This window comes from Stigmatopora nigra, chromosome 2, assembly GCF_051989575.1.
Source record: "Stigmatopora nigra isolate UIUO_SnigA chromosome 2, RoL_Snig_1.1, whole genome shotgun sequence".
Taxonomy (NCBI): domain Eukaryota; kingdom Metazoa; phylum Chordata; class Actinopteri; order Syngnathiformes; family Syngnathidae; genus Stigmatopora; species Stigmatopora nigra.
This window is the reverse complement of record NC_135509.1, coordinates 2,265,249-2,276,256: the sequence shown is the minus strand read 5'-3', so window position 1 is coordinate 2,276,256 and position 11,008 is coordinate 2,265,249. Positions and strand designations below refer to the sequence as shown.

The window sequence follows — 11,008 nt, the reverse complement described above, 5'->3', positions numbered from 1 at the left end:
ATGTGCAAGAAAGTTCAAGATTTTTTTTGGACCTATTGAAAATGTTGGCCATCAAAGTGCAAACTTTTGACCATTTTGACTCATTTAAGAGCACCTTTTTTAAATAATATATATTTTTCACATATTTCATTATACACAGCTGCATAGGATGACAATAGAGGCTTTTCATTTGATATAAAGGCATAGCATCCCTTAAAAATAGTCTTTAATTTCAAGCTATTCCACAAAATGTAAGTTTTCCTAAAGAGGAATCTTATCTGCAATACTAGTGTGACACAAATGCAATCAGTGGATGGACATCAGCTGCTTCTTGCAGCCCAACCCCCACTGGTTCAAGTTTGTAAGTCAGCTCGGTCGGTTCTGCAACAACCTGCCCCCCCACCCCACCCACAGTGGCCCAACCCCCATTGATTCAACGCTGTCACCTATGTATGTGCAGTAAAGTTCCAAGACTTTTTTGTACCTATTGAAAATGTTGGCCATCAAAGTGCAAACCTTTGACCATTTTGACTCATTTAAGAGCACCTTTTTTAAATAATATATTTTTTCACATATTTCATTATATACAGCTGTGTATGATGACTATAAAGGCTTTAAATTTTATATGAAGGCATAACATCTCATTAAACTAGGCTTCCATTTCAAACTGTTCCAAAAAAAATGTAACTTTTCATACAGGACAATCTTCCTGCAATACTAGTGTGACACAAATGCAATCAGTGGATTGCCATCAGCTGCTTCTTGCATCCCAACCCCCACTGGTACAAGTTTGTAAGTCAGCTCGGTCGGTCTGGAGCAAAAAGCTGCCCCACCACCCACATTGGCCCAACCCCCGTTGATTCAATGCTGTCACCTATGTATGTGCAAGAAAGTTCAAGATTTTTTTTGGACCTATTGAAAATGTTGGCCATCAAAGTGCAAACTTTTGACCATTTTGACTCATTTAAGAGCACCTTTTTAAAATAATATATTTTTCACATATTTCATTATACACAGCTGCATAGGATGACAATAGAGGCTTTTGATTTGATATAAAAGCATAGCATCCCTTAAAAATAGTCTTTAATTTCAAGCTGTTCCACAAAATGCAGGTTTTCATAAAGAGCAATACTAAGTGTCCTGCAAGTGCAATTAGTGCATTGACATCAGCTGCATCTTCTGTCCAACCCCCACTGGTTCAAGTTTGTTTGTCAGCTCAGTCGGTGCTGGACATGTTGAGGAAAAACCTGCACCCCCTTACCCCCCACCCCCACCCACAGTGGCTCAACCCCCATCGATTCAACTTTGCCACCTATGTAAGTGCCTGCCTGGTATTATAAACTGTCAAAGCCAGTTCAAGATTCTTTTTTTTTTACCTATTTCAAATGTTGGCCATCAAAGTGCAGACTTAACCATTTTGACTCATTTAAGAACATTTTTGTTGAATGATATTTCACCCATTTCATTATATGCATTTGTGTATGATGACCATAGAGCTTTTGATTTGATATAAAGGCATAGCATCCCTTGAAAATAGTCTTTAATTTCAAACTATTCCACAAAATGCAGGTTTTCATAAAGAGCAATACTAAGTGTCCTGCAAGTGCAATCAGTGGATCGCCTTCAGCTGCTTCTCTTGCCCAACCCCCGCTGGTTCAAGTTTGTCAGTCAGCTCGCTCACTGCTGGATGACTTGAGCAAAAAGCTGCCCTCCCCCTCCCACTGAAAAGCCAAAAAAAAAAAATCATCCATTCTGGTTGTGATGTCACAACCAGAATTGCTGAAAAACCACCAAACAGCACTTTTAAGATTTAGAGTTTACTAATCTTTAAATGTTGATGTTTTAGGGGTCACCTTGACTTTTGGAATCCAACAATGCAATCTGTATAACATCATGGGTGCAAAAGAGCAAGGTCACGACACCCCCAAAGTAATGTTCCCTTTGTAGTCGTGACCCTGGCGGCTCTCTGGAGATGTGTGTACACAAAGACGAGCACTCCGACTTCAAACGGTCCTTCATTTGACAGAAGCAAAAAAAAATAAACCCATCATGTTCTAGTCAGGCCGAGTTGCCATGGAAACGCAGCATCGTCGTGGCAGACTCTTTCCGCGGGGATCTTTGTCTGTCTGTCTCATCAGGGATCCTCGCATCAATGATGCTGTACATCGCCAGTCGATGACTCACCGGCGTCAATTTCAAATTCACTGGACGCCGCATCTGGTACATATTTTTTTTATTCTCCTCATAGGATTTTTTTCTTATTTATTTTTTAGCCCTAAAACATTCATGACAGGAATTAATGTATATCCCCAAGCATTGAATTTATTCTACCTCACATTTAATGAGATTTTACAGTATTTCCTCTTTATAGAAACACTAGAATGTACTCTTAAGGGTTTTCAGGTTTTCTTATTAAGGTAAAAATACATTGGAAAACTAAATAATACTAATATTTGGGTTTCAATGTGTATTTACAAACAAAACCATGGAAAACGATAATAGTAATCTCTCATATATTCCAGGCAAAGACCATAAGAAGACAAAGGACTTGGTCTAAAACTCCCATGAAGAACTATTTCCACTCTGAGTACAGTACAGTATTTATATTTTTGTATGTATACATTATATTTAGATTTTAATACATTACAGTTTGATCTGCTTATAGCTGCAATATTTAAATAATATACCATTTTTGATAATTGTACTTTTGTATTTCTGTATAGGCGCAAAAATGTATCGTAGTAATAATGACTACTTTGCAGTTTTTCAATTTTCATGGCCATTTTTGGTCTGTTACCACAAATTTCGAGGTATTACTGTACTGTAAGGTTTAGTTTGCATACCTAATGATCTGTGAAATAGGTGAAGCCCACCTCCCAACTGAGCTTGATGGGGGTCTCCCAACATCAAATCAAACATCCGTCAAGCATAAAATACCCCGAACGCTGCCAGACGACCATTCATTCCCGTGGCCTTTCTTGCTCGGAGACGCACAGCTGATGGTTTTTGGTCTCGCAACCCACCGTATGACTCACCCAGCGAGGCCACGTGACGGCACGTGCCGGGGGGTACAGGTACTCGTCATGAGTCATTAAGGCTTTTTGCGTTGCTCTCGAGAAGGGGGGCGCCGTGAGGATTTTCCAGTGGTGCCGAGCGATGAGTCACTCCGACTCCAGAAAGTGTGTCCAATTGAAGAAATCTTGGCATATTTAAATACACGGTGAGGTGTTTTGGATATTCTTGGGGGTGTTATACAGTAAATAATTATTCGGCCCAATAAGTAGATTTGGAGTCGATGGAGTAACGTATTTCCAACTCATTTAAGCAAGTTGATATTGTGATATTTAACTGAGTTGAATTCACAATCATAAGTCAGCGCTGTGCTCGAAATGTTGATGTTTTGATTTGGGAATTTAATTGAGTTGAATTCTGAACCTACAGCAACACGTGACGTGACGACAACACAAATCCCTTCTATGAAACTAAGTCGCAATGAAGTAACAGGAAGTTTGTCTGGCGTGGATCTGCCTTGCACAGGCTGACGGAGGGAGGGTAAGTATAAAGACTGTGAGAGGTAAGTGATCCATCTTACTCTTGTTGGCATCGGTGAGGCAACTTGCAGTCGCCGGATTGATGGCGCTCAAGGCGGAGAGCTAAAAAGTATGAATATGTCATAAATAAATGTCATAAATGTGTCTTGCCTGGGAAGACGAACTTGTGGAGAAGCACTATACAATTTCGTCATACGCTGCTGAGAGTATGATGACTACTAGGCTTTTTGTCAAGTCAATGATGACGACAATGCCTATGTCTGACTTTCATTTCGTTTTGGCAGAGCTTGTTTTGCCAGAGCTTGTTTTGCCAGGACTTGTTTTGCCAGGACTTGTTTTGCCAGGACTTGTTTTGCCAGAACTTGTTTTGCCAGAACTTGTTTTGCCAGAGCTTGTTTTGCCAGAGCTTGCTTTGCCAGAGCTTGTTTTGCCAGAACTTTTTTGAGGAATTTTTTTTGCCAAATTTTTTGAGGAATTTTTTGCCAAAGATTTTTTGGGGAATTTTTTTGCCAGATTTTTTGAGGATTTTTTTTGCCAGAGCTTGTTTTGCCAGGACTTGTTTTGCCAGGACTTGTTTTGCCAGAGCTTGTTTTGCCAGAGCTTTTTTGAGGAATTTTTTTGCCAGAGCTTTTTTGAGGAATTTTTTGCCAGAGCTTTTTTGAGCAATTTTTTGCCAAAGATTTTTTGGAGAATTTTTTTGCCAGAGCTTTTTTTGAGGACTTTTTTGCCAAAGATTTTTTGGAGAATTTTTTTGCCAGAGCTTTTTTGAGGAATTTTTTGCCAAAGATTTTTTGGGGAATTTTTTTGCCAGATTTTTTGAGGATTTTTTTTGCCAGAGCTTGTTTTGCCAGAGCTTGTTTTGCCAGGACTTGTTTTGCCAGGACTTGTTTTGCCAGGACTTGTTTTGCCAGAACTTGTTTTGCCAGAACTTGTTTTGCCAGGACTTGTTTTGCCAGGACTTGTTTTGCCAGAGCTTGTTTTGCCAGAGCTTGCTTTGCCAGAGCTTGTTTTGCCAGAGCATTTTTGAGGAATTTTTTTGCCAGAGCTTTTTTGAGGAATTTTTTGCCAAAGATTTTTTGGAGAATTTTTTTGCCAGAGCTTTTTTTGAGGATTTTTTTGCCAAAGATTTTTTGGAGAATTTTTTTGCCAGAGCTTTTTTGAGGAATTTTTTGCCAAAGATTTTTTGGGGAATTTTTTTGCCAGATTTTTTGAGGATTTTTTTTGCCAGAGCTTGTTTTGCCAGGACTTGTTTTGCCAGGACTTGTTTTGCCAGGACTTGTTTTGCCAGGACTTGTTTTGCCAGAACTTGTTTTGCCAGGACTTGTTTTGCCAGAACTTGTTTTGCCAGGACTTGTTTTGCCAGGACTTGTTTTGCCAGAGCTTGTTTTGCCAGAGCTTTTTTGAGGAATTTTTTTGCCAGATTTTTTGGGGAATTTTTTTGCCAGATTTTTTGAGGATTTTTTTTTGCCAGAGCTTGTTTTGCCAGAGCTTGTTTTGCCAGGACTTGTTTTGCCAGGACTTGTTTTGCCAGGACTTGTTTTGCCAGAACTTGTTTTGCCAGGACTTGTTTTGCCAGGACTTGTTTTGCCAGAGCTTGTTTTGCCAGAGCTTGCTTTGCCAGAGCTTGTTTTGCCAGAGCATTTTTGAGGAATTTTTTTGCCAGAGCTTTTTTGAGGAATTTTTTGCCAGAGCTTTTTTGAGGAATTTTTTGCCAGAGCTTTTTTGAGGAATTTTTTGCCAAATATTTTTTGGGGAATTTTTTTGCCAGATTTTTTGAGGATTTTTTTTGCCAGAGCTTGTTTTGCCAGAGCTTGTTTTGCCAGAGCTTGTTTTGCCAGGACTTGTTTTGCCAGGACTTGTTTTGCCAGGACTTGTTTTGCCAGGACTTGTTTTGCCAGGACTTGTTTTGCCAGAACTTGTTTTGCCAGGACTTGTTTTGCCAGGACTTGTTTTGCCAGAGCTTGTTTTGCCAGAGCTTGCTTTGCCAGAGCTTGTTTTGCCAGAGCATTTTTGAGGAATTTTTTTGCCAGAGCTTTTTTGAGGAATTTTTTGCCAGAGCTTTTTTTGAGCAATTTTTTGCCAAAGATTTTTTGGAGAATTTTTTTGCCAGAGCTTTTTTTGAGGAATTTTTTGCCAAAGATTTTTTGGAGGAATTTTTTGCCAAAGATTTTTTGGGGAATTTTTTTGCCAGATTTTTTGAGGATTTTTTTTGCCAGAGCTTGTTTTGCCAGGACTTGTTTTGCCAGGACTTGTTTTGCCAGGACTTGTTTTGCCAGGACTTGTTTTGCCAGAGCTTGTTTTGCCAGAGCTTTTTTGAGGAATTTTTTTGCCAGATTTTTTGAGGAATTTTTTGCCAAAGATTTTTTGGGGAATTTTTTTGCCAGATTTTTTGAGGATTTTTTTGCCAGAGCTTGTTTTGACAGAGCTTGTTTTGCCAGGACTTGTTTTGCCAGGACTTGTTTTGCCAGGACTTGTTTTGCCAGAACTTGTTTTGCCAGGACTTGTTTTGCCAGGACTTGTTTTGCCAGAGCTTGTTTTGCCAGAGCTTGCTTTGCCAGAGCTTGTTTTGCCAGAGCATTTTTGAGGAATTTTTTTGCCAGAGCTTTTTTGAGGAATTTTTTTGCCAGAGCTTTTTTGAGGAATTTTTTGCCAGAGCTTTTTTGAGCAATTTTTTGCCAAAGATTTTTTGGAGAATTTTTTTGCCAGAGCTTTTTTTGAGGACTTTTTTGCCAAAGATTTTTTGGAGAATTTTTTTGCCAGAGCTTTTTTGAGGAATTTTTTGCCAAAGATTTTTTGGGGAATTTTTTTGCCAGATTTTTTGAGGATTTTTTTTGCCAGAGCTTGTTTTGCCAGAGCTTGTTTTGCCAGGACTTGTTTTGCCAGGACTTGTTTTGCCAGGACTTGTTTTGCCAGAACTTGTTTTGCCAGAACTTGTTTTGCCAGGACTTGTTTTGCCAGGACTTGTTTTGCCAGAGCTTGTTTTGCCAGAGCTTGCTTTGCCAGAGCTTGTTTTGCCAGAGCATTTTTGAGGAATTTTTTTGCCAGAGCTTTTTTGAGGAATTTTTTGCCAAAGATTTTTTGGAGAATTTTTTTGCCAGAGCTTTTTTTGAGGATTTTTTTGCCAAAGATTTTTTGGAGAATTTTTTTGCCAGAGCTTTTTTGAGGAATTTTTTGCCAAAGATTTTTTGGGGAATTTTTTTGCCAGATTTTTTGAGGATTTTTTTTGCCAGAGCTTGTTTTGCCAGGACTTGTTTTGCCAGGACTTGTTTTGCCAGGACTTGTTTTGCCAGGACTTGTTTTGCCAGAACTTGTTTTGCCAGGACTTGTTTTGCCAGAACTTGTTTTGCCAGGACTTGTTTTGCCAGGACTTGTTTTGCCAGAGCTTGTTTTGCCAGAGCTTTTTTGAGGAATTTTTTTGCCAGATTTTTTGGGGAATTTTTTTGCCAGATTTTTTGAGGATTTTTTTTTGCCAGAGCTTGTTTTGCCAGAGCTTGTTTTGCCAGGACTTGTTTTGCCAGGACTTGTTTTGCCAGGACTTGTTTTGCCAGAACTTGTTTTGCCAGGACTTGTTTTGCCAGGACTTGTTTTGCCAGAGCTTGTTTTGCCAGAGCTTGCTTTGCCAGAGCTTGTTTTGCCAGAGCATTTTTGAGGAATTTTTTTGCCAGAGCTTTTTTGAGGAATTTTTTGCCAGAGCTTTTTTGAGGAATTTTTTGCCAGAGCTTTTTTGAGGAATTTTTTGCCAAATATTTTTTGGGGAATTTTTTTGCCAGATTTTTTGAGGATTTTTTTTGCCAGAGCTTGTTTTGCCAGAGCTTGTTTTGCCAGAGCTTGTTTTGCCAGGACTTGTTTTGCCAGGACTTGTTTTGCCAGGACTTGTTTTGCCAGGACTTGTTTTGCCAGGACTTGTTTTGCCAGAACTTGTTTTGCCAGGACTTGTTTTGCCAGGACTTGTTTTGCCAGAGCTTGTTTTGCCAGAGCTTGCTTTGCCAGAGCTTGTTTTGCCAGAGCATTTTTGAGGAATTTTTTTGCCAGAGCTTTTTTGAGGAATTTTTTGCCAGAGCTTTTTTTGAGCAATTTTTTGCCAAAGATTTTTTGGAGAATTTTTTTGCCAGAGCTTTTTTTGAGGAATTTTTTGCCAAAGATTTTTTGGAGGAATTTTTTGCCAAAGATTTTTTGGGGAATTTTTTTGCCAGATTTTTTGAGGATTTTTTTTGCCAGAGCTTGTTTTGCCAGGACTTGTTTTGCCAGGACTTGTTTTGCCAGGACTTGTTTTGCCAGGACTTGTTTTGCCAGAGCTTGTTTTGCCAGAGCTTTTTTGAGGAATTTTTTTGCCAGATTTTTTGAGGAATTTTTTGCCAAAGATTTTTTGGGGAATTTTTTTGCCAGATTTTTTGAGGATTTTTTTTGCCAGAGCTTGTTTTGACAGAGCTTGTTTTGCCAGGACTTGTTTTGCCAGGACTTGTTTTGCCAGGACTTGTTTTGCCAGAACTTGTTTTGCCAGGACTTGTTTTGCCAGGACTTGTTTTGCCAGAGCTTGTTTTGCCAGAGCTTGCTTTGCCAGAGCTTGTTTTGCCAGAGCATTTTTGAGGAATTTTTTTGCCAGAGCTTTTTTGAGGAATTTTTTTGCCAGAGCTTTTTTGAGGAATTTTTTGCCAGAGCTTTTTTGAGCAATTTTTTGCCAAAGATTTTTTGGAGAATTTTTTTGCCAGAGCTTTTTTTGAGGACTTTTTTGCCAAAGATTTTTTGGAGAATTTTTTTGCCAGAGCTTTTTTGAGGAATTTTTTGCCAAAGATTTTTTGGGGAATTTTTTTGCCAGATTTTTTGAGGATTTTTTTTGCCAGAGCTTGTTTTGCCAGAGCTTGTTTTGCCAGGACTTGTTTTGCCAGGACTTGTTTTGCCAGGACTTGTTTTGCCAGAACTTGTTTTGCCAGAACTTGTTTTGCCAGGACTTGTTTTGCCAGGACTTGTTTTGCCAGAGCTTGTTTTGCCAGAGCTTGCTTTGCCAGAGCTTGTTTTGCCAGAGCATTTTTGAGGAATTTTTTTGCCAGAGCTTTTTTGAGGAATTTTTTGCCAAAGATTTTTTGGAGAATTTTTTTGCCAGAGCTTTTTTTGAGGATTTTTTTGCCAAAGATTTTTTGGAGAATTTTTTTGCCAGAGCTTTTTTGAGGAATTTTTTGCCAAAGATTTTTTGGGGAATTTTTTTGCCAGATTTTTTGAGGATTTTTTTTGCCAGAGCTTGTTTTGCCAGGACTTGTTTTGCCAGGACTTGTTTTGCCAGGACTTGTTTTGCCAGGACTTGTTTTGCCAGAACTTGTTTTGCCAGGACTTGTTTTGCCAGAACTTGTTTTGCCAGGACTTGTTTTGCCAGGACTTGTTTTGCCAGAGCTTGTTTTGCCAGAGCTTTTTTGAGGAATTTTTTTGCCAGATTTTTTGGGGAATTTTTTTGCCAGATTTTTTGAGGATTTTTTTTTGCCAGAGCTTGTTTTGCCAGAGCTTGTTTTGCCAGGACTTGTTTTGCCAGGACTTGTTTTGCCAGGACTTGTTTTGCCAGAACTTGTTTTGCCAGGACTTGTTTTGCCAGGACTTGTTTTGCCAGAGCTTGTTTTGCCAGAGCTTGCTTTGCCAGAGCTTGTTTTGCCAGAGCATTTTTGAGGAATTTTTTTGCCAGAGCTTTTTTGAGGAATTTTTTGCCAGAGCTTTTTTGAGGAATTTTTTGCCAGAGCTTTTTTGAGGAATTTTTTGCCAAATATTTTTTGGGGAATTTTTTTGCCAGATTTTTTGAGGATTTTTTTTGCCAGAGCTTGTTTTGCCAGAGCTTGTTTTGCCAGAGCTTGTTTTGCCAGGACTTGTTTTGCCAGGACTTGTTTTGCCAGGACTTGTTTTGCCAGGACTTGTTTTGCCAGGACTTGTTTTGCCAGAACTTGTTTTGCCAGGACTTGTTTTGCCAGGACTTGTTTTGCCAGAGCTTGTTTTGCCAGAGCTTGCTTTGCCAGAGCTTGTTTTGCCAGAGCATTTTTGAGGAATTTTTTTGCCAGAGCTTTTTTGAGGAATTTTTTGCCAGAGCTTTTTTTGAGCAATTTTTTGCCAAAGATTTTTTGGAGAATTTTTTTGCCAGAGCTTTTTTTGAGGAATTTTTTGCCAAAGATTTTTTGGAGGAATTTTTTGCCAAAGATTTTTTGGGGAATTTTTTTGCCAGATTTTTTGAGGATTTTTTTTGCCAGAGCTTGTTTTGCCAGGACTTGTTTTGCCAGGACTTGTTTTGCCAGGACTTGTTTTGCCAGGACTTGTTTTGCCAGGACTTGTTTTGCCAGAGCTTGTTTTGCCAGAGCTTTTTTGAGGAATTTTTTTGCCAGATTTTTTGAGGAATTTTTTGCCAAAGATTTTTTGGGGAATTTTTTTGCCAGATTTTTTGAGGATTTTTTTTGCCAGAGCTTGTTTTGACAGAGCTTGTTTTGCCAGGACTTGTTTTGCCAGGACTTGTTTTGCCAGGACTTGTTTTGCCAGAACTTGTTTTGCCAGGACTTGTTTTGCCAGGACTTGTTTTGCCAGAGCTTGTTTTGCCAGAGCTTGCTTTGCCAGAGCTTGTTTTGCCAGAGCATTTTTGAGGAATTTTTTTGCCAGAGCTTTTTTGAGGAATTTTTTGCCAGAGCTTTTTTGAGGATTTTTTTGCCAGAGCTTTTTTGAGGAATTTTTTGCCAAATATTTTTTGGGGAATTTTTTTGCCAGATTTTTTGAGGATTTTTTTTGCCAGAGCTTGTTTTGCCAGAGCTTGTTTTGCCAGAGCTTGTTTTGCCAGGACTTGTTTTGCCAGGACTTGTTTTGCCAGGACTTGTTTTGCCAGAACTTGTTTTGCCAGGACTTGTTTTGCCAGGACTTGTTTTGCCAGAGCTTGTTTTGCCAGAGCTTGTTTTGCCAGAGCTTGCTTTGCCAGAGCTTGTTTTGCCAGAGCTTTTTTGAGGAATTTTTTGCCAGAGCTTTTTTGAGCAATTTTTTGCCAAAGATTTTTTGGAGAATTTTTTTGCCAGAGCTTTTTTTGAGGAATTTTTTGCCAAAGATTTTTTGGAGGAATTTTTTGCCAAAGATTTTTTGGGGAATTTTTTTGCCAGATTTTTTGAGGATTTTTTTTGCCAGAGCTTGTTTTGCCAGGACTTGTTTTGCCAGGACTTGTTTTGCCAGGACTTGTTTTGCCAGGACTTGTTTTGCCAGAGCTTGTTTTGCCAGAGCTTTTTTGAGGAATTTTTTTGCCAGATTTTTTGAGGAATTTTTTGCCAAAGATTTTTTGGGGAATTTTTTTGCCAGATTTTTTGAGGATTTTTTTTGCCAGAGCTTGTTTTGACAGAGCTTGTTTTGCCAGGACTTGTTTTGCCAGGACTTGTTTTGCCAGGACTTGTTTTGCCAGAACTTGTTTTGCCAGGACTTGTTTTGCCAGGACTTGTTTTGCCAGAGCTTGTTTTGCCAGAGCTTGCTTTGCCAGAGCT

At 39.0% G+C, this 11,008-nt stretch overlaps 1 protein-coding gene and 1 long non-coding RNA gene across 2 annotated transcripts in view; one reads left to right on the top strand and one right to left on the bottom strand.

Annotated features, from left to right (window-relative positions):
• The window catches only part of chgb (chromogranin B), a 141,188-nt gene that overhangs the window by 32,607 nt on the left and 97,573 nt on the right, over positions 1-11,008 (bottom strand). The window lies entirely within an intron of this gene.
• Positions 1,829-4,993, top strand: LOC144212999 (uncharacterized). The gene is made up of 4 exons (XR_013329861.1): positions 1,829-1,953; positions 2,038-2,199; positions 2,502-3,199; positions 3,421-4,993. It is a non-coding gene; the product is annotated as an uncharacterized LOC144212999 (long non-coding RNA).